This window comes from Peromyscus eremicus, chromosome 14 (assembly GCF_949786415.1).
Source record: "Peromyscus eremicus chromosome 14, PerEre_H2_v1, whole genome shotgun sequence".
Lineage (NCBI taxonomy): Eukaryota > Metazoa > Chordata > Mammalia > Rodentia > Cricetidae > Peromyscus > Peromyscus eremicus.
This window is the reverse complement of record NC_081430.1, coordinates 62495716-62518486: the sequence shown is the minus strand read 5'-3', so window position 1 is coordinate 62518486 and position 22771 is coordinate 62495716.

Sequence of the window (22771 nt, the reverse complement as noted above, 5' to 3'; positions counted from 1 at the left end):
AGGTTGATTCCATTTCCAAGCTCCTGTGAATAGAGTGGCAATAAACATGGATGTGCAAGTGTCTCTATATTTGGATGTAGAAGCATTACAGTATATTCTTGGAGGGATAGAGCAAGGGCACAGTATAGTTTTATTTAACATTTTTGATGAAATTTCCAAGTTGGGACACTAGTGTACACTCTCATTAACAGTAAATGAGGATCATCCTTTTTCCACATCCAAGCACGTATTTATCATTTATTTTCTTGTTTATAATCATTCTTCCTAATGTAAAAATGGAACATTAAAATTGTTTTTATCTGCATTTCACTGTGAGCTAAGGACTCTATTTGCAGAACATAGAGAAACCAACCATAAACTCAATTGGAAATTCTCTCTGCTGCCTAGGTTTCCTAGTGCAGGAAAGTGCTATTTAGCCTTCAGGGGGAGAAAAGTCATCAATGATCTTACACTATACAAGACCTTACTGTCTACAGTACCAGCCTCCCAGGAAAATTCACCCACTAGTGCCTGAATGGTATGCGGTGACCAACTGCTTTCTAATTGAATTTATTACCTGTTCCACAGGAAAGACTGCATCCCAGGTAGACATGTTTGAAAGTCCTTGGCTTGGAAGTTTATTTTCTTTTTCTTTTTCTTTTTTTTTTTGTTTTTTCGAGGCAGGGTTTCTCTGTGTAGCTTTGCGCCTTTCCTGGGACTCACTTGGTAGCCCAGGCTGGCCTTGAACTCACAGAGATCCGCCTGGCTCTGCCTCCCGAGTGCTGGGATTGGAAGTTTATTTTCATAAGTTATCGTAATAATGTTGCAATAAATATCAATGTACAAATATTTCTGAGGTATGTTCTCTTTAGGTCATTTCCTTGAGATATTTCTATGTGAACTTTAGGAATGGCAAATACTAATTGAATGTATCTAAAAGGAAGTTTCAAATTCTCTTAATTTAGCAGATTTTGGAATTTCCAGTCACCACCATCACCATCACAACCACATTCTTAATCTTGTCACAAAGTGGAACAACTTCCACAGGCCTGAAATATATTGAGAGCTTAAGCCCTAATGTTATACCCACAGCATCTGCACAGGGCTGAGGGCAAGGGTATGGGATTAATCAGAGAGGATTAGGACTTGGAACTCAGCATCCTGCTGCCTGACCCAAGTGTCCTCTAGCTACTTCTTCTCCAGCTGGACTAGGCACTTATCTAAGAAGTACCCTGCTCATGAATATGCAAATTACATGAGTCTATAGTGGTAAATACAGAGATGTCCATACCCCAGAACAACATATGGTCAGTGTCCTCTCTACAGTCACTGAACACACAGGTCCTCACCATGGGATGGAGCTGGATCATTCTCTTCTTCATGTCAGTAACTACAGGTAAGGGGCTTCCCAGTTCCAAACCTGAAGAAGGAACAGGGACTGAGGTGACACTGACATCCACTCTGTCTTTCTCTCCACAGGTGTCCACTCCCAGGTCCAGCTGCAGCAGTCTGGGGCTGAGCTGGTGAAACCTGGGTCCTCAGTGAAGTTGTCCTGCAAGGCTTCTGGCTACACCTTCACCAGCTACTATATTACCTGGGTGAAGCAGAGGCCTGGACAGGGCCTGGAGTGGATTGGATGGATTGGTGGTGGAAGTGGTAGTACTAACTACAATCAGAAGTTCCAGGGCAAGGCCAAACTGACTGTAGACAAATCCTCCAGCACAGCCTACATGGAGCTCACCAGCCTGACCTCTGAGGACTCTGCAGTCTATTACTGTGCACGAGACACATTGTTGCAACCCACATCCTGAGTCTGTCAGAAACCCTGGGGGAGCAGGAAGCTGCCCTGGGACTGAGATGACAGAGAAAATTAGACTGGAGACTTGCTCAGAAATAATCATTCTGAGTGTCCATTTGTCTGTCATTGCACAGTCTTATAGAGTCTTTGTCAACTTTTCAAAAGGGAAAATGCTGGGAATAAAGTGATGGTGATTCAGGGTGCCCCTAGAGTACACCGTACTTTGACCAACCTCCATTCACATGATTACTTTTTAATAAACTAAAATAGAACAAACTGTGGCAATATATTATGATATGAATATCTCTTAAATCTAGGGGACTGGAACTGTTGCTGGAGTAGCTGAGAATAAGCTACAATATGAATTAGGCAAGTAAAAGACAAAATAACAGCATGTGTGCAAACAAAGCCCCTTTCATAGTCCAATTTGGTTTCCCAAAAACCAGCAAAGGCAGTTTGTTGGAAGGGGTCCCCATAGATTTTGGGGTAGGTGTTTTAATCTCTTGTTTGAAGTCTAATTTTATGTCTTTAGTTGTTGATACATCTGATCATGAATTGCTTTTGGAAGTAGTATTAAAATCTTTATTGTTTTAGGATTAGGGATGGAGCTGAGTGTCATTGTGGAGTCCCCAGGGTGTGGAGTCTGCTACTTTGACGACAAGCTGGGCTCCTGCTCACATAGCATTGGGGGAAGAGCAGTGGGATTCCAAGCTGGGAATGTAGAGACCTGATCCTGTCATCAGCAGCCCTGGGTGCTCAGCCCCCTCTTTCCTGAAATTGGATTCTCCTTGTCACCACCATCCACATAGACTGGACCAGTGAAAATGCATCTTACACTGTGCAGGTGTTTTAGAGGGAGGTGTACTATACTGAGGATGATTAGCAAGTTTTAGTTTATATTAGTTTTGTAAATGGTCTTTTCCTTTCCCATTTGAAACACACAGGAGGCCACAAGGACACAGCCAGAATCTGAGCCTCATGTTCCTCTGGGCAATCATTTTGACCTGCTTTTATAAAATTAGCAATTATGTGAGAGTTATTAGCAACTGCACAATTAAGCTTTTTACAGTTAATTTTAATGAGCAGATGTATGAGACAAGGTGGAAGCAGCTCCTTTATTATCTGCCTGCCACTCTATAGCTTGTTGCAGATGTTGGACAAATTCATAAAGGGCTCAGGAGGTTTCTGTCTATAGTGGGAAAGATGTCTGTGGAGTGTTAATATCAGGAACTTTATTCCAAGCCCTGATAGCAGCTTGGCTGCTTTGACTGTGAACCACTTGAGGGCTGGCAAGCTGGTGAGCCACTGTTTGGAAGTTTCCTTGTGTGATAATTTGACAAGCAATATTTATACAGGTCCCTGCCTTTGGTTATGATCAGCAGTGGACAGGCATTCTTTCATTCATTTCTGAAGCCACAGACTAAACTGAAGGGATAGTGAGAGTTGTTTTCATAAGGGCTTGTCAGGCTAAGGTATCATTTCATACACATTTGCCAAAACATCTATTATTTCTGTAGGGAAATGACTCTCAACCACATTTTCTGTAACATTATTTTTGAGGACTTTCCTGTATGTTCATGGGCAGGATTCTTCATACTTCTCTAGTGACTGAAAGCACAGTCTGTAATTGTCCTACCTGAGAAACTTCTTTAAGACTTTTGTGGGTAAAGATCATTAATATCTTAACATCCTGAAGGGACATATGCAGAGAATATGTCCTTGCAGAGAAGACGCAAGAGATTTGGTAGGAAGACATTTTCTGAGACTTCCTTTTCCTTTGGTGAGACTAACCAACTAGCCTAAGCTGGTTCCACAGGATTAAATGTTTTAATATAACTGGTCCCATAGAGCAGCACAACTTATCGTCATTTTTCCCTTCAAGATTCTGCCTGAGTCTCATGGTCAGTATAACATGACTGATTCTTAGTAACAGTCAATACTTGATGACTTCATCTTAAATACATTCTGGCTCCAATTCGTTTATGTAAGTTTTGTAGTTGCTTTGACACATTGACACCAAACTCAGATTCATCAATATTGTTTCCACATCACAATAAGGAGATCAATCAAAGCACTTCTCCTTGACATCACTCAATCAAGAGCAAGCCCAGTTTTGAATGGCCTAGTTGAGTCTTCCTGTGGTGTCTTCTGTTGTCCCTCTTGTGGGAGTCTGAATTTCTCTTTCTATCTCCATCTCTTCCTCTGCACCTCTTTCTCTGTCTCCCTGAGCCCACTTCTTTGTCTCTGTCTGTGTCTGTCCTTAACAAAGATCTTTACTCTGTATTTATTGAACAGCACAAAATACATCACATCAGGAAAGAATTAGGGATATTAGACATAAATCTTTAACAGAATTTTACTAGGGATTAATAACTTTTTCAGCTGACTCAAATTATAAATAGTACTACAAACATCTTTTTATTCAAACAATATCTGCATATTATTTTCAGCTATTCTGGATACTTGTTTTATAAAATTTATTGAAAACTATAGTTTATGTTTTCATCAAATGGTTATTATAACATACATACAATCATATGTATCAGTCTTGATTCAAGAGCATGGAAGAGCACACAAAATAAGGTTAGAGCTATGCATTATCTCATTGTGTAAAAGCTGGTTATATGGGAAATCTTAGGCAAGTAAGGTTGGGTGTTACAATGTTCTCTTAAAGGCAGGTTAAACAGACTGAGTACACAGTAATATCACATTCTGAATAATTTGAAAGTGTATCATTCACTATGGCTGTGTGGTCCAGCAAAATTTTCAGTCTCTTCAAGGATAAGAGATATTTTTATCAAAATGTATTACCACAAAAGTACAATTCCTGTAAGCTGGATAAATGTGCTATTAAAATATTTTTCACAGAACTCATGGATTGACACAATGCATTACATGATAATTGTTAATAGTTCTGAAATTATGCATTATGCAATATTCTCTAGTCTCATATTTAGTGCCTTCCCAGTCTCAGTACTCTGACCTACACTCTAAAGTCTTTACAGAACATTGACCTACACTGATATAGCATCATCTCTCACACAGTCCTTTGGGTAGCTGGTGGTCATACTTCTATAAAGCATGGGGTTTTGAATATAGTGTGAATAACAACCAGCATTGAAGACCTTGGGTACTTGGTAATCTCAAGGGTTTGATTCAATAAGAAGACACTTTAGCTCAGAACAATAACTTTTCATTCTCCTCTAGCAGACATTCCTCCATGATAAACATCAATGTCATTTGCTTAATATGTATGCAACCATGTGGGAAATACATTGTGGCAGGCATTAATCCTATAACAATTATATGTTGAAGATAATGTAAATCTATATTGAGTGTAAAATACTGTATGAAAAACCAGTAATTTTGTAATATATCCTCCTGTATTCCTCCAAATGGAAAGCAGGGATTGACCATGAGGCAGGGGATCTTCCACTTCAGGCCTCTGTGTTGAATGGGACTCTCCAATGTACTGGGAAAGCGTCTGTCAAGTGGCTCTAAGAATTTGATTCAAGTATTTCTCTGCTGTGGGATGTTTTGTATGGCAAATGTGTTGCTGATTAGTCAATAAATAAAACACTGATTGGCCATTGGCTAGGCAGGAAAACTTTAGCTACATTTCTCTAACATCTGTTGGGCAAGCCATATTAAATTACTCAGGAACCTCATAGCACATATGGGAGAGATCTCCAAAGACAGTCCTGAAAGACTGAAAGATTGAAAAGGGTTCCTAAGACTGAGATATGCTGTAGAAAATTTATTATACTTTGCCTTCTGCCCAGAAGAAGCAAATGATTCATTATAATTTGATTCCAAGCCTATGAGAGCTAATTTTGTATAGTTACCACCTAGAGGTGTTATTTAAATCACAGTATTCCCTAAAAAATGTATTTTAAGTAGTTTGTATTAGGAATTCAGGAAGAAATTTAATTTTATTTTCTTGTTTTCTTTTACAAAATAACATAAACTTACTATGTGCTATAAAAATTATCTCCTTTTGAATCTTTCATTTGGTTATCTGGTTATTAGTAGCATTATCTCTTACTAAACAAGGTATTTTACATTGGGCATATGATAACCCATCACAGATTTATACTCTATGTGAGATTAAGAAGAAATTTCTAGGAGACCTCATGGAAGACCCAGAAGAACCTGAGCTCTGGCATCTCCACCTGTAAATACAGAGGTCTCAAAACTCAATCGTTCTTCTGATCTCCAGGGAAAAATTTGCATCTTCAGTGGAGGGGAGTACACAAGTCTCTGCTCACACAGGGCTGAGGCACCTGGAGAAGGAAAGGATTGGTCTAGAAGATTGTTGTGATGGTTTGAAAGAAAATGCCCCCCAAAGGAAGTGGTACTATTAGGAGGTGTAGTTGTGTTGTAGTTTGTGTGGCATTCTTGGAGGAAATGTGTCACCATGTGCAAGGACTTTGAGCTCTCCAATGCTTAAGATATGACCAGTGTCACAATTAACTTTCTGTTGTCTGCAGATCAAGGTACAGAACTCTTAGCTCCTTCTCTAGGACCATTTCTATTTGATGATGAGCAAAGATTAAACCTCTTAAAATAAAAGCTAACCACAAATAAACGATTTTCAATATTAGAGTTTCTTTGGTCATTATTGTAGAAGAATTTCTAAAGTCTTATTAAATAAGAAACACAGAGCCAAATACAGAGGTAATAGCCTAAGAGATCAGAGAAATAGTGAATAGCCACAACTTGCCTTAACTTACTACCACGCTGTAGCTTTCCCAGAGAGAGCTTCTTCCTGTCTAAACTGAGCTTTTATTGCCTTCCTGTTCTGCCTTCTCATTGGCTCTAAGCCCAGCCACATCACTTCCTCATCACTGCCTCTCTATACAGACCTCCAGGTCTCTATTGTTGGTACTGGGATTTAAACGCATGGTGTCACCACACTTGGCTGTGTCATTTACCACACAGAGACTCTGCCTGCCATGTGATCGGATTAAAGGCATGTGCTACCACTGCCTGACTTCTGTTTTATGGCTCGTTATGACCTCTGATCTGCAGGCAAACTTTATTCATTAACATACAAATAAAATCATATTTCAGCACAATTAAAATATCACCACACATCATGTCTCTTCACAGCAATAGAAACCCTAAGACAAAAATACTGCTGGCTCTGCCTTTCTTTCTGTTTCAGCTTCCCAAGGTTTGGGTCATGTGTGTTGCCCATTGGTTCTTGATAAGTTTCGAGTGTGGTGACTGTCAAGGGCTATAGGTACCTGGATCTGGCCTCATAAATACATCATAGGATCTGTCCTCACATGAGCTGTCTATGACAGAATATTCTACCACAAGCTGAAATTTATTGACACTGAATTTTACAAGCTTTGGAAAAGGGGGTACACTGCTGGGAAATGAAATTATTGTGGAGTCACAAAATAAAACCCATCCTTTATCAGCCTCATTTCCACTTCCAGAAACACAATTAAGGACCAGTTATTCCTGAGGTTTACATCTTTGATGGCACAGGTTACAGCTTTGCATTACATTAAGACACAGAGAAGAGACATCACTGTACGGCACAGGACACCTCTTCCACGTACACACACACATACACTTTCTCTGTTCTTAGATCCAGCAAGGCCACCTAAGATCTCTCTTGATTTTTGGCTCTGTTATGTTTGTGGAGTCTGTGTCTAATCATTTCTGTCTCTGTATACCAGTATGTGTTTTTGTTTTTGTTATTCTTAATTAGGAAAACTCATATTCATGTTATACAAATGCATAATGTCACTTTCAGGAACAGAAATGTCTCTGCCATTGATAGAATGATTACATTTTCAAAATTTCCATCACACAATGGGATTCTGTGGTTTAAACACACTTTTGAGTCAGATCAAAGTCAGAAAGTTGTGTAAATAAGACCCAATGACAAAGTTCAATAATTTGTTTTTAGTTTGTCATCGTTCTTCTCATACATGTGAGCACTTCAGCCTGAGAGCCTATTGGGGTGTTTATTTTCATGCTGGTACATTTATTTTCCTCCTGGAATTTATTCTCACAGTTCATCATAATCCTTCCTTATCTTACTCTGGGCCTTTTCCAACAGGTCACATGATACTCAGGAAGATTCTCCTCACCAGGTATTGTGGACAGGAATTTCTTATTCTCTAATGTCTGATGTCCTCCAGATGTCCTCTGTGCAATGTACAAGATATCAACAGCATCAGGGACTTCAAATATAAACCACAGAGTCAGGATAGAAAGAAAGAGCAATTCTCACTTTGAATTTGGGGAACTATCAACAAAAATATTAAGAGTGGTATGAATGTTGGATTGCTGTTAGACTTGAACTGTCTGGACCAATGCAAGTTTCTCAGGGTGACTTCAAGTTTCTCAGGGTGACTTCTCTATGGACAGGATGGATTTCTCCAAAACAGCCAAAGCTTCCATCCTCCACAGAACTCCATCTTATGGCTGCCCTGATGTATCATAAAAACACAGATTTGATAGGGTGGCTTTCCTTATCTATAAAGTATTTCTGAGACACTATGCGTAACTACATGGGACAGAGATTAATCTAATGGAGACTATGTTCCATCAAGGTAAACTCAGACATACACAATCCACTATTCTATATTATGGCTTATAAATGACAACAAGTTCACATAATCAATAACATTGCTAAAACTTATTGCTATGAGACAGCAAAAATGAAGCAAATTAAATAAATCCGTTGTGTAGAGCCTGGGGAGCAGGTGCAGACAGGGGCCAACAAGGGTGTTTCTTGATTCTACCCAGAGTTTATTCCTCTCAGTTAACTACATACAAGTCCAAGAAACCATGTCCTATGTCAGTTAGAACCTTTGCCTTGAAGGACACAAGATCTGACAGAGATCACTGCAGTTAGTTCCTCAAATGTATGTCACTCTCCTGGGAATATTACAGAAACAAAAAGGACTCAATTTGAAAACCCAATTAAGTCACCATAAAGACAGTTTATCTCATAGTAGAATGAATTCCTCAATTGGAACCCTAGGACCTGAGAATCTTGTCTCATGGAGAGGCAATTTTAAGGCTCTTCATACTGAATTTTACCCCTCAATCAGTATAGAGTGTCACATGCTGAGGAGGGGGCAGACTGGAGACAGGGAAGAACATCAGAGCAGGATGCTAGAATGGAGGCCCTAGATTTCTCTATGTACTCACAGACATGTTAATTTATTACTTTGAGCATATTTGAAATGAGTGACCTGATGTGGAAAAAAGCTTCATGAAAGAGAGCCCACACAAGACTAATAATGTAGATGAACAGTCTTATTAAATAACAAACACAGAGCCAATTGCAGAGTTAAAAGCCCAAGAGGTCAAAGCAATAGCTAAGAGCTAAAAACCCTTTCTTACCCTACTGCTGCTGCTGTCCTTCCCCTCAGCAAAGAGACCTACTTCCTGTGTGTCTGTCCTTTCATTGACTTTCTGTTCTGCCTTCTCATTGGTTGTAAACCCAACCACATGACATCCTCGTCACTGCCTGTCTATACAGACCTCCAGGTCTTCTAAGATTGGTATTGAGATTAAAGGCATGTGTCTCCATGCTGGCTGTATCCTTGAACACACAGAGATCCGCCTAGCTCTGCCTCCGAAGTGCTGAGATTAAAGGCATACACCACCACCGCCCAGCTTCTGCTATGGCTTGCTATTAGCTATGAACCAACCCCAGGTAACTTTATTTATTAACATACAAATAAAATCACATTTCAGTACAAATAAAGTATCACCATATAATAATAAAACTCAAAGTTCAAATATTTAAAAATTATTTGCAGAAAAATAATACTCTATAGATTATGTGCAGCTTTGTTTCCCAATACTGGGTATTACACACCAGTTGTTTTCTGTGAATCTACACTAAGCTACATCCTTGAAACCAATTTCTTCAATTTAATATCTGCACTCAATATTCATAAAGTGTATTTCTCCTTGTAAAATTATCAAAAATGTATTACAATGCTTCTGTGGAGCACATAAGGCAGAGGGCTGTCTGTGGTAAAACATGATAAAACAAGACTTAGAATTATATCATAAATATGTAATAAAATAAATAATTCTTTCCCTGTAACTTAAGTTTTGTCTCTTTCATCTGCTCTAGGCATCCATATTCCTAATGTTTCAACAGCCAACTTCTGTTCTAACATCACATACCCCTTTGTGGAGACCAGCAGGTGATCACCTGCTGAACAGGGAGCTGTAGCTCTCATTGCCCAGGTCTCTGTGAACTATATTGTCCTTCTTCCTGATGATTCCCTTCCTGCCACTGAGTCTTGTTTCAGTATTGTCCTCCCCCTGGTGGACCTCTATCAAGAGCCTGTCACATTAACCCTACTCTTACAGGCTGGTGAGACACAGTAACTCTCTCCTCTGTGGATTACTGGCTCCCTGTTGCGAGATTTTTGATTACACTGTGTAAAAATATGTCACTGTGACTTGTTTAATAAAAGGTGGAATGGCCAATAGCTAGGCAGGTCTTCCAAGCACAGAGGCTGCTGGAAAGAAGAAGCAGGGAGATTCCAGGAACACAGAGCAAGCAGCATGGGCATTACAAAGTAAAGATAATCAAGCCTTGTAAAAGAATGTACATTAAAATATAGAGGTTAATTTAAGATATAAGAGCTAGTTAGAAACAAGCCTAAGTTATTGGATAATCTTTCATAATGAATAATAAGTCTCTGTTACGTGACTTGGTAGCAAGCTGGTGGTAGAGATAGAGAGACGCAACAGCTTCCCTTCTATCTAAAAGGGTTTTTTCTTTTCTTTTCTTCTTTGAAACTTCTCTATGTTTATGGCATATATTATACTGCAATGCCTTTTCATATAAAATTATTTTTGATTTTGCTAAAATATAATAAAGTGTGGAATATGAGATCCTAAGAAAACTCAGGAAAGCATGGAGATTTCAGTGTGATTCTGGAAATAATGACAGTGGGGTTCCTGTCTAGAATAGAGTTTGAGATTTGAAACCAAAAGTGAGGGCTGACCAAGCTGCTGGACCCCAGAATCTTATCAAATTTAAAACTTCCCTTCCTCTTCCTGAGGTACATTCCAGGCTCAGATATGACCAATTAGACTTCTAGCAGATGTGTTCCTTCATTCTGGCACCATTCTCAGCCATTCTCATATGTCTCACTTCAGTTTTTTAAGAAGAAAAAGCAATTTCTGAATCCTATGATTTTTGTTCATATTGACTGTTAAGTTAATCAGACCCAGAATCATCTGGGAAATGAGTCTTGGGCATTCCTTTGAAGGATTATTTGGCTTTGGCTCAGGAAAGTTCTGTGAAGGAAGTTCTAGACTAGGTAAATTGGGTTAGGAAGATCCACCCTAAGCACTGCCCACACTATTCCTATAGGTTTTTGTCCTGGGCCAAATACAAATAAGATAAGATCATAAGTATAAGCACTTATCAATTTCTGCCTTTGAATGTTGATGTAATGTGACTCACTACATTAAGGTCTTGACTCCATGAATTAACTGACATGATGGACTGTAGCTCAAACTATGAACAAAAATAAATCCTTTCTTCTAGGAGCTGTTATTGTCTTACAGTTTGTCCCTGCAATGCAGATAGTAACTAACACAGAAAATGATTATTAAGAAGTAGGACTATTGCTGTGCTAAAGTTAAATGCACTCTTAGTCAACGTTCAATTACTGTGAAGAGACACCATGACCAAGGCCACCATTGTAAGAGAAGACACTCAATTGGGATCTTGCTTAGAGTTTCAGAGGATTATTCTATTATCATGGCAGGGAACATTGTGGCATGCCTGACATTTGGTCAGTAGCCAAGATACATCCTGATCACAGGTAGAGAGAGAAAGACTGGACCTCTCAAGGATTTTAGATCCTCAAATCCAACCTCCAAAGACATACTTTCTCCAACAAGACCACACTTACTCTTCTAATCCTGTCAAAGAGTTCTATTCTCTGATGATTAATTATCATAATATAGAGGCCATTCTTTTTCAAACTACCACATGTGCTGACTGTGTTTCCTGATTCTGAAAGGCCACAAAATCTTTACCCTGTACCTTTTAAAATTATTTTTCTTAATTTGAGATTTTTTTGTTCATAACTGAGAATAGATTTTTCCCTATACCCCCTACATTAACATGACCCATTTTCTAACCTTTGAAGTTTAACCTGGATTACCAAACAGGAGATAACAATATCTTGTCCTTTGAATAATTAGAAGGGGGAATCTCTACTAGACTAAGGTTATTACCATGTAATAATCTAAAATTTAACAATACAGTGTTTGTGTTCTAAATGGTTCATCCTGATGTTCCAGTTTTGTAAGAAACAATAAAATGTTATAAAACATTTAGATTTTATGAGATATGAATGAAAGGCATTATCAGCTTGGATTATCTTAGGGATGCCCATAAAAGGCAAAGCAAGCCTTCAATATGACATGAATAGCAGATTCCTCAGGATGAGTGGTGGCCCATGTCATGATTGAGAAAATATCTATAGACAGATGAACATTTTTTGCTTACCAAATTCTGGGATTTTAGTAGTATCCATTTGATAGATGTCATTTGATCTCTCTGTGGGTAGATTCTTTGAAGGAAATGGTTTAGTACCCAATTTAAAATTATCAGGACATTGTAGAACTACGGTTTTTACTGATTCTTGGTTTGTTGAAATTTTGCTGTAGAAATGGACCATGATTGTAAGTTAGATCATGCCAATCAGTAGCCTTTGGACAGATGTAAATAAAGACAGAGGGAAGAACAAAGTATCTTACAAGGTCCCAGGAAATCCTGAATAAATAAACATGCAAATGATGAAGAATTGTGAATGCCTGAAACAAATTATTTCATAATCTTGAAAAAAGTTTCAGATAGTGTTATCAATTGGGGGTATGTAGGCTGTTTGTAAATTGGGATGGTAAGGATAGTAAGACAGAATCAGTGACAATATTGACTAAAGAAGAGTGGTGCTCTAGGACTTTATTACTAAGTAACATTCATTCTGTTAGGATGAGCACAAACAAGTATGAAGAACTGAGTGATCTTAAAATGGAAAACCTATGCTAACAATGATGTCGTTGCTTGTGCAAAACATTCAGCATGCAATACAATTTCTAATAAGCATTTAGGTTCTTCTTCTAACATAGTAAGTCTTTTCAATGAATTTAAAATATACCAATAGTGAAGAAGAGTTGTGGTCAATATGATATAAATGTTTGTAGCTAATTCTCATTGAATCTTATCACTACACCAAAGGCCTCTAACCAGCTACTTTTCCTCATAAACAGGTTCAAGTCCCTCAAAGTTTTTCATCCAGGGGAGAATCCAGAGGCTCAGGTTGTATTGTAAATGTTAGGCTTTCTTTAGGTAGAATCAATAACAGAAGACTATTTCAACAATGATAAGAAGAAACATCATGCACACAAAAGCATCTAAAAGGTACAACATATGTGTATGTGAGCTTGGCTTCAACTATCCCCCCTTTACAGCAGGCCTTGAATATAGAATGTAGTTAAAGCACTTACATACAGAAATGGAAAATTAAGCATCATGATGCACTGAAAAGTTTTCCATATAGGACAAAATTATATATGAGTGAAATTCACTTTACTCCTGATCATGCTGACACTTACACAACCTGATGTGCAGCATATACTTAGGGGTTAACACATGTGCCTACATCCACATGTATTTCTGTGCAGGTATACATGGGTCATATACATTGGTATTAGCTCACCAACTCTTTGGAGCTGGAGGTGGGTCATCTAGCTCCACAGCTGTCATTCACTATGCTTATAGTAAATAAATTTAAGTCTTCATAAAGCATTAGCCATTACATTACATAAATAAGATCATACTGTGCTTGGGGAATCTAGAGCCAAACAGAGAAGAAAGAAGTCTAAGGACACAGACAGAATTTTCCACCTAGAAAGATGCATGGCAAAGGGACTAATAACCTCTTTTAAGTATTTACATACAAATTTATAGCTCATCCATGACACAAATGCTGAATTAGCAAAACATTATTTTGAATCACAGTCCAAATTTCCCTAAATTCTGTTCACTTCTCAAATATGAAAATATTTCATGTAGGTGGTGTGTGGCATTTACCCAACACCCCCACAGTTCCCCAGAGTTTTCTTGAGTGCAAGCAGCAGGAAATATTAGATAGAAGGATTTATTGCGGAGAATCTTGCGGAGATAAACAGATAGAAAATAAAGGATAGCCTCAAGAGGGCCTGGAACCTTTTCCAACGGGCCCCGACTGTCTCTGCCCCAGGGTTTTTATAGAGCCGCCAAGGGGTGGAGCAAAGGACCTCCTCCCCCAGCACAGCCAAGTGCAGACCATCTCAGACACCTGCACTCAGGCCCGTGGTCCTAATCATCCCCTATTCGGACCTGCTGGGTAAAGCCACGAGGAACCCGAGAACGGGCTCCCACAAGGTGGGAATTTTTCTCTAAGTATTACATTTGTTCCTCTTCCTAGTGCTGTGAGTTTTTTGCCTCAAGTGCATCAAGATGGATGATTTGGAAAATTCAATTGTATATCACTTGTGGATCCTGTCCATCACTTGTGCTGTCCCTTGCAACTCACTTCATCACCAGTGGTCACTGCTAAAGCTTGATCTAACAGCCCATGGAGAAAAGACTATGGTTCATGGAGAAAATCTTTCAATTACAGCTCATTACTCATCCTTGAAATATTTACTCAGCATCACCATCCACATTACAATGAAGAGAAACAAGACCTTAGAACCCTTGAAGTGTGGTTCACTTTTTTGAACTCTAATGTAGTGACTAGATTCTCACTGGGATGAAAGATCTCTATCCACACAGATGCCAGGATGAAGCAGGGAATGCACATCTGCAGGCAGGTTTAGTTCTTGAATCTCACACTCCAACTGACTAACATAGAAAAACTCTGTTCTTTCTCAAAAAGGATAAGGTCTTGATCTAAGAAATACTATACCTCATTATTTTGCAAATTACAGAGTTTGTGATTATAAATTCAATGATATTCACACAACCAACAGTATCACATTAGTTCTCATTTGTCCACAGTGCACACAGGTTCTCACTGTGGGCTGAACCAGATTATCCTCTACGTGGTGGCATCAGCTCCTGATAAGTGCATTACTAGGAGCAGGGCTTTTGGGGAGCCAGGGACTGAAGTGATCATGGCATCTTTATACATGTGATGTCCACTCCTAGGTTCAGATGTGCTGTGGACATTGCTCTGTATGCTGTGAATGTGTTGCTCTGATTGATTAATAAATAAAATGCTGATTGGCCAGTAGCCAGGCAGGAAGCATAGGAAAGACAAACAGAGAGGAGAATTCTGGGGAGAGAAGGCAGAGTCAAGAGTTGCCAGCCAAACACAGAGGAAGTAAGATGTCAAGGCAGAACTGAGAAAAGGTACCAAGCCACGTGGCTAAACATAAATAAGAATTATGGGTTAATTCAAGTGTAAGTGCTAGTCAATAGTTAGCTTGAGCTAAAGGCCAAGCAGTTTTAATTAATATAAGCCTCTGTGTATTTACTTGGGTCCAAGCAGCTGCAGGGCCTCTGGAGCTGGGCAGGACCAGGAAAACATCAGCTACATAGATGTAGCAGTCTGAAATTAGACTGAGGATTCCTGGATATTCAATAAAGTTTTCCTGCAAGGACTTTTACTCAGATAGATTCACTATTTACTACATGAATTGGGTGAGGCAGGACCTAGACCTGAGCCAGAAACGATTGAATGGATTCTCCCAATTATTGGCCAAACTAACTACAGACAGAAATTTCAGAACAGAGCCAAACTAGATGCAGACACAATATTCAACACAGTCTACATGGAGCTCAGCAGTCTGACATCTGAGAACTCTGCCATCCATTACTGTGCACAGTTACAGAAGAAACCTACTGGGGGTGGGGGTCTATGATCAGGAACGAGCCACAGGAGAAGGGAAAATATTCCACAGCATAAAGGTAGAATCATAAGAAAAGCTAGAAATCTATATGTGATGTATTTAAGGAAAACTCCTGCTCACTTTCACATTTATTGCATCAGATCTGCCCATATTATAATCCTAATATTCGGCCTGGGATGAGGGAACTGGACCTGCCTGGACTGAGTCTACCAGGTTGATCTCAGTCGGTGGGGGAGGCTTTGCCCTGGAGGAGGTGGGAATGGGGGGGTGGGCTGGGGGGAAGGTGAGGGGGGCGGGAGGGGGGAGAACAAGGGAATCCGTGGCTGATATGTAGAACTGAATTGTATTGCAAAATAAAAAAAATAATCCTAATATTACTTTAATTCAGGAGAATAAGCTCCTAGTATCTATTTATATTCTCACAGGGCCCATAATTTTTTGAATGGGTTACATTGTAAGAGGAGAATGTCTCCATACTATTTAAGTATACATGCTCCCCTGTCCATTTTAAGCTATGATAGCCATAAGCGACCCATGTGCTGAAGTATGAAATGTGGCTTTATAGACATTACTTAGCTCAACAGGAGCAGAGGAACGTAGGTGTGGAGGTTGGACTAAGAAGAGGAGGAGGGGTCATGCCAAGATGTGTTTCCTACGATCCCTGTAATCCTCATGCTTTCTTATTTCAGACTCACAGAAGAGGAAGCCAAAGTCTGTGATGATTGTGTTGTAATAATCAAAGGGAGTCAATATCCACCCTCCTCATAAGGACAAGGCTGGCTCCCCACATGCAAATGAATCACCTAGCTCTAAGTTAAATCCCCTCCTGGTCTGTGGGATCTCACGTCTCTCTACAGGAGACAGACCTCCTCTGAGGAAAAGGAGTTGTATCCTAGAAGATGAGACTATCAGTTATTCTGTGCCTGGTGACATCCATACCTGGTGAGTGTTACCATTTCATATATGTGCCAATGAGGGGTTGTGACAACATGTGATTGACAGAACTGACCCTCTTGTTTGAAGGATTCCTGTCCCAGATGCAGCTTCAGGAGTCAGGACCTGGCCTGGTGAAGCCATCTCAGTCACTCTTCCTCACCTGCTCTGTCACTGGTTTCTCGATCACCAGTGGTTACTACTGGATCTGGATCAGGCAGCCTCCAGGGAAGAACCTAGACTGGATGGGGTACATAACTCACAGTGGGGAAACTGTCTACAACCCATCCCTGAGGAGCCCCATTTCCATTACTAGAGAAACATCCAAAAACCAGTTCTTCCTGCAGCTGAACTCCGTGACCACTGAGGACACAGCCACTTACTATTGTGCAGGAGACACAGTGAGGGGACTTCAGCAGGAGCCCTGACACAAACCTCCCTGCAGAGGAGCTCAGGACCAGCAGGGGGAGCTCAGTCCTAACTGAGCACAGGAACTCTAGAGCAGAGAAATAAAAATACCTGGTTTTCTCTGACTTTACTTCTTACTCCATAAGGGCAGAGAGGTTTCGCAGTCATCTCTCTCTCTCTCTCTCTCTCTCTCTCTCTCTCTCTCTCTCTCACTCTGATTCTGAAACACTGTGTTTTATAAAGTCACAACTGTTTATTTCTCACTCATAGCACCCCTCAAGATGATCTATATGGTAATATTTCTTGTCCTTTTGATTGTGTACTTAGTCACAAGCTGAGTGATCAATCTGGTCTTGGGAATATTTATTTTTTTAGCCTGCCACGGCCATATAGTTTATAAGTATTATAAGTCTCTGTGTGTTTACCTGGGTCTTAGTGGCTGTGGGCCCCAGAGAAACTGGAAAAAAGTCCAGCTACATGAATATTTATTTAATATGATATTTTTAATCCTAATACCAAGTGATATATGTTCTTACACAAAATATTCAATCTTTGGGAGGCAGTAACCATCTTATAGCACAATTCAACATTTTGAAATTGAAAACAAACAGCATTTTGGAACTCAGCTGGCCTCAGCATGGCCATAGTTTTCACAATAAAAAAGTGATCCCACTTTGGATTGTCCACATCTCCACCTTCAGAAACATCTGTATTTCAGAGCACATCCTAGACTGTTCACACACAGCAATTGCTATGATACCTAGAGAATGAGACATAGAATGACATGGTAACCACACATCACTGCAGCTGCATTACCTTCCCTGTAATGCACAGGAAGGGATTTTCTAAAGTCAATTATGTATGGCTGAGATGCAAGAATTGTGCTATAAGATGGTTACTGCCTCCCAAAGATTGAATATTTTGTGTAAGAACATATATCACTTGGTATTAGGATTAAAAATATCATATTAAATAAATATTCATGTAGCTGGAGTTTTTTCCAGTTCCTCTGGGGCCCACAGCCACTAAGACCCAGGTAAACACACAGAGACTTATAATACTTATAAACTATATGGCCGTGGCAGGCTTCTTGCTATCTAGTTCTTATATCTTAAATTAACCCACTTCTATTAATTTATAAGTTGCCACATGGCTTGTGGCTTACTGGTACTTTATATCTTATTTCTCATGGCGGCAGCAGCTGACAGCATCTCCTGACTCAGCCTTCCACTTCCCAGCATTCTTTTCTCTGCTTATCCCTCCTATACTATACTTCCTGCCTGACTACTGGCCAATCAGTGTTTTATTTATCAATCAATCAGAGCAACACATTCACAGCATACAGAAAGACATCCCCAGCATATGCATGTTCACATTGTTAATTAGTATTTTTAAATGTGTCAGAGAATAATTCATTTCTGACCTAGAAGATAACTGAAAATTATACGTGCAGATAAATCTGAACCTGAACCATTAGAATTTGGTCTGTGTTTTGTGATCAAATCCTCCTATAGAGTGTCATGGGAATGGAAATCTAACTCAAGTGCAGACCCTGAAAGAGAGTGCCTCACCCACATAGTCAAAGTAAAATCAGCAGAGTAAGTGTTCTCTCAACATGGGCCCCTGATTCAGTGTAACAAGAGTGACATTCATTTCTGTGGTACTTTTGTGAAATTCTCTGACCATTATGAAAATTTGAGACAAACCCAAAATGAGACATAATATCTAAAAATTCTCCCAGCATCACAAAGAAGGTGGCAGAGTGTGCACAGTATTGGGAAACCCTCAGAACCTGCACTGAACAGTGGCCCCTTCACTGTTTCCACCATGGACCGCTGTAGCCCAAAGATCAGGTATAAGGATATAAGGACTTATAAAATATGAGATGTCCAGGAATGAAGAATTGGATGGAGCCAGGCATTGGTGGCTCATACCTTTAATCCCAGAACTCAGGAGGCCGAGCCAGGTGGATCTCTGTGAGTTCAAAGCCAGCCTGGTCTGCAGAGCAAGATCTGAGACAGTCACCAGAAATTACACTGAGAAACCCTGTCTCAAAACACCAAAAAAAAAAAAAATCAGATGGACATCCTTCCAGGCCAGCCAAGACCCACAGAATGTCATCAGTTATAAGGACTGTCTACTGACAGCCACACCTCAGACTCAACAGTGCAAAGTGGACATGGGGGGAGGCATAGGCTGATGAAGGAACAAAGGAGAGGAGGTCATATTAATATTCACAGAATAATGTCTGGATGGCAGGATTCACATCATATCTCATTTGTCCGGGAGTAGGTAAACAAGGTTGGGATAAAGAAAATATCCCTGAGGTTTCTACCTCTAGTTCCTCAAGAAACTCAAGGTAAATAATTGTCTTAGCGGGACAATTGACCTGACATCTGCTACCCACTTATCTCCTATATAGGTGCCCTCATTTAGAGCAGCCCCCAATTCTAGGCTGATGAATTCCAATCTCATTCTCATGCGAGGGTCCATCAAAGTATGTATGTCCTGGGACTGTTGTTCTGTCTGGTGTCTGTTCTCTGAAGTGAGTGTCACAGGGTTTAAGGAAAGGGAGCTGAGCATGTGTCTCATAGTGTGTGTGACTAGTGATAATGTTCAGTGTTCTTGGGTGTCCTCTCCCAGGTGTAGCGGCGGGATTCTTGTCTGTTCTGGTGAAACACTCACGGGTCCTGTCCCTCAAATATTCTGTCTCTAGATTCCCTGTAACCAACTATCCCATTAACGGGATACAGCAGCATCAAAAAAAAAAAAAAAAAAGATTAGAATATGCTGGTGTTATAGTATTGATTGTTGGAAACACAGCTTCTATTTGGAACCTCAAATCCAGAGTCAATATTAATATGGATATCTCCAGTAGCCACTTCTTTAAAAATCTGAACTATCAACCATGTCCTACTGTGCCAGAGAAATTGGAAGGAGACTTCAGTGTGAACTCAGACACACCTCCCTGCAGAGGAGCTCAGAACCAACAGAGATACTTAAGAACTGAGGCTTCACAAAATGACATAAAATACCTTAGGGTAACACTAACCAAGCAAGTGAAGGACCTATATGACAAGAACTTCAAGTCCCTGAAAAAAGAAACTGAAGAAGATGTCAGAAAATGGAAAGATCTCCCATGCTCATGGATAGGCAGAACTAACAGTAAAAATGGCAATCTTACCAAAAGCAATCTACAGATTCAATGCAATCCCCATCAAAATACCAACACAATTCTTCACAGACCTGGAAAGAATAATACTCAACTTCATATGGAAAAACAAAAAACCCAGGATAGCCAAAAGAATCCTGTACAATAACACAACCTCTGGAGGCATCACGATCCCTGACTTCAAGCTGTACTATAGAGCTACAGTAATAAAAACAGCTTGGTACTGGCATTAAAACTGACATGTGGACCAATGGAATCGAATTGAAGACCCTGACATTAATCCCCACACCTATGAACAAATAATTTTTGACAAAGAAGCCAAAAGTGCACAATGGAAAAAAGAAAGCATCTTCAACAAATGGTGCTGGCAAAACTGGATATCAACATGTAGAAGGCTGCAAATAGATCCATATCTATCACCGTGCACAAAACTTAAGTCCAAGTGGATCAAGGACCTCAACATAAATCCAGCTACTCTGAACCTGCTAGAAGAGAAAGTAGGAAGTAGTCTTGAACACATTGGCATAGGAGACCACTTTCTAAATAGAACACCAGTAGCACAGACACTGAGAGAAACAATCAATCAATGGGACCTCTTGAAACTGAGAAGCTTTTGTAGGGCAAAGGATACGGTCAACAAAGCAAAGCGACAGCCTACAGAATGGGAAAAGATATTCACCAATCCCACACCTGACAGAGGACTGATATCCAGAATATATAAGGAACTCAAGAAATTAGACATCAAAATGCCCAACAGTCCAATTAAGAAATGGGCTATAGAACTAAACAGAGAATTCTCAACAGAGGAAACTCAAATGGCTGAAAGACATTTAAGGAATTGCTCAACATCCCTAATCATCAGGGAAATGCAAATCAAAACAACTCTGAGATACCACCTTACGCCTGTCAGAATGGCTAAGATCAAAAACACTGAAGACACCTTATGCTGGAGAGGATGTGGAGCTAGGGGAACTCTCCTCCACTGCTGGTGGGAATGCAAGCTTGTACAACCACTTTGGAAATCAATATGGCGATTTCTTAGAAAATTGGGAATCCATCTCCCCCAAGATCCAGCTATACCACTCTTGGGCATATACCCAAGGAATGCTCAACCACACCACAAGAGCACTTGTTCAGCTATGTTCATATCAGCGTTGTTTGTAATAGCCAGAACATGGAAACAACCTAGATGTCCTTCAACTGAAGAATGGATAAACAAAATGTGGTACATATACACAATGGAATACTACTCAGCAGAGAAAAACAATGACATCATGAGGTTTGCAGACAAATGGATGGATCTAGAAAAAATCATCCTGAGTGAGGTATCCCAGACTCAGAAAGACAAACATGGTATGTACTCACTCATAACAGGATACTAGATGTGGAACAAGGATGACTGGACTGCTACTCACAACACCAGGCAGGCTACCTGGAAAACAGGACCCCAAGAAAGACACAGGGATCACCCAATGACAGAGAAATGGAATGAGATCTACATGAACAGCCTGGACATGAGTGGGGGTAGTGAAGGGCGAGGGTCGAGGGAAAGAGAGCTTGGGTGAGTGGGAGATCCCAGCTGGATCAACAACAGAGAGGGAGAACAAAGAATAGGAGACCATGGTAAATGAAGACCACATGAGAATAGGAAGAAACAAAGTGCTAGAGAGGCCCACAGAAATCCACAAAGATGCCCCCACAACAGACTGCTGGCAATGGTCGAGAGACACTCCAAACTGACCTACTCTGGTGATGGGATGGCCAAACACCCTAATTGTCGTGCTAGAAACCTCATCCAACTACTGAGGGATCTGGATGCAGAGATCCATGACTAGGCCCCGGGTGGATCTCTGGGAGTCCAATTAGCGAGAATGAGGAGGGTTCATATGAGAGAGAATTGTTGAGACCAAGGTCGGATAAAACACAGAGACAAATAGCCAAACAAACGGAAACACATGAAATATGAACCAATGGCTGAGGGGTCACCAACTGGATCAGGCCCTCTGAGTGGGTGAGACAGTTGATTGGCCTGATCTGTTTGGGAGGCATCCAGGCAGTGGGACCGGGTCCTGTGCTCATTGCATGAGTCGGCTCTTTGAAACCTGGGGCCTATGCAGGGTCCCTTGGCTCGGCCTGGGAGGAGGGGACTGGACCTACCTGGACTGAGTCCACCAGGTTGATCTCAGTCTGTGGGGAAGGCTTTGCCCTGGAGGAGATTGGAATAGGGGGCGGGCTAGGGGGAAGGTGAGGGGGGCGGGGGGGGGGGAGAACAAGGGAATCTGTGGCTGATATGTAGAACTTAATTGTATTGCAAAAAAAAAAAAAAAAGAACTGAGGCTTCTCAGAACTAGTAGATGCCCCTCGAACCGTAAGAAGTGCAGTACTGCACCACATGCTTCATCACTAGCAGGCTTATGGATGTTTAATATCAGAATATGTAGTTTCCTCCTCCTGTTCAAACAATCCTCTAGAGACCTTTGCTATTCACATTCTATGACAGTTACTACTATTTACTTTCTAATAAGCATAGCATTGTTTCTCTATGGACCGTCTAAGATATCCAT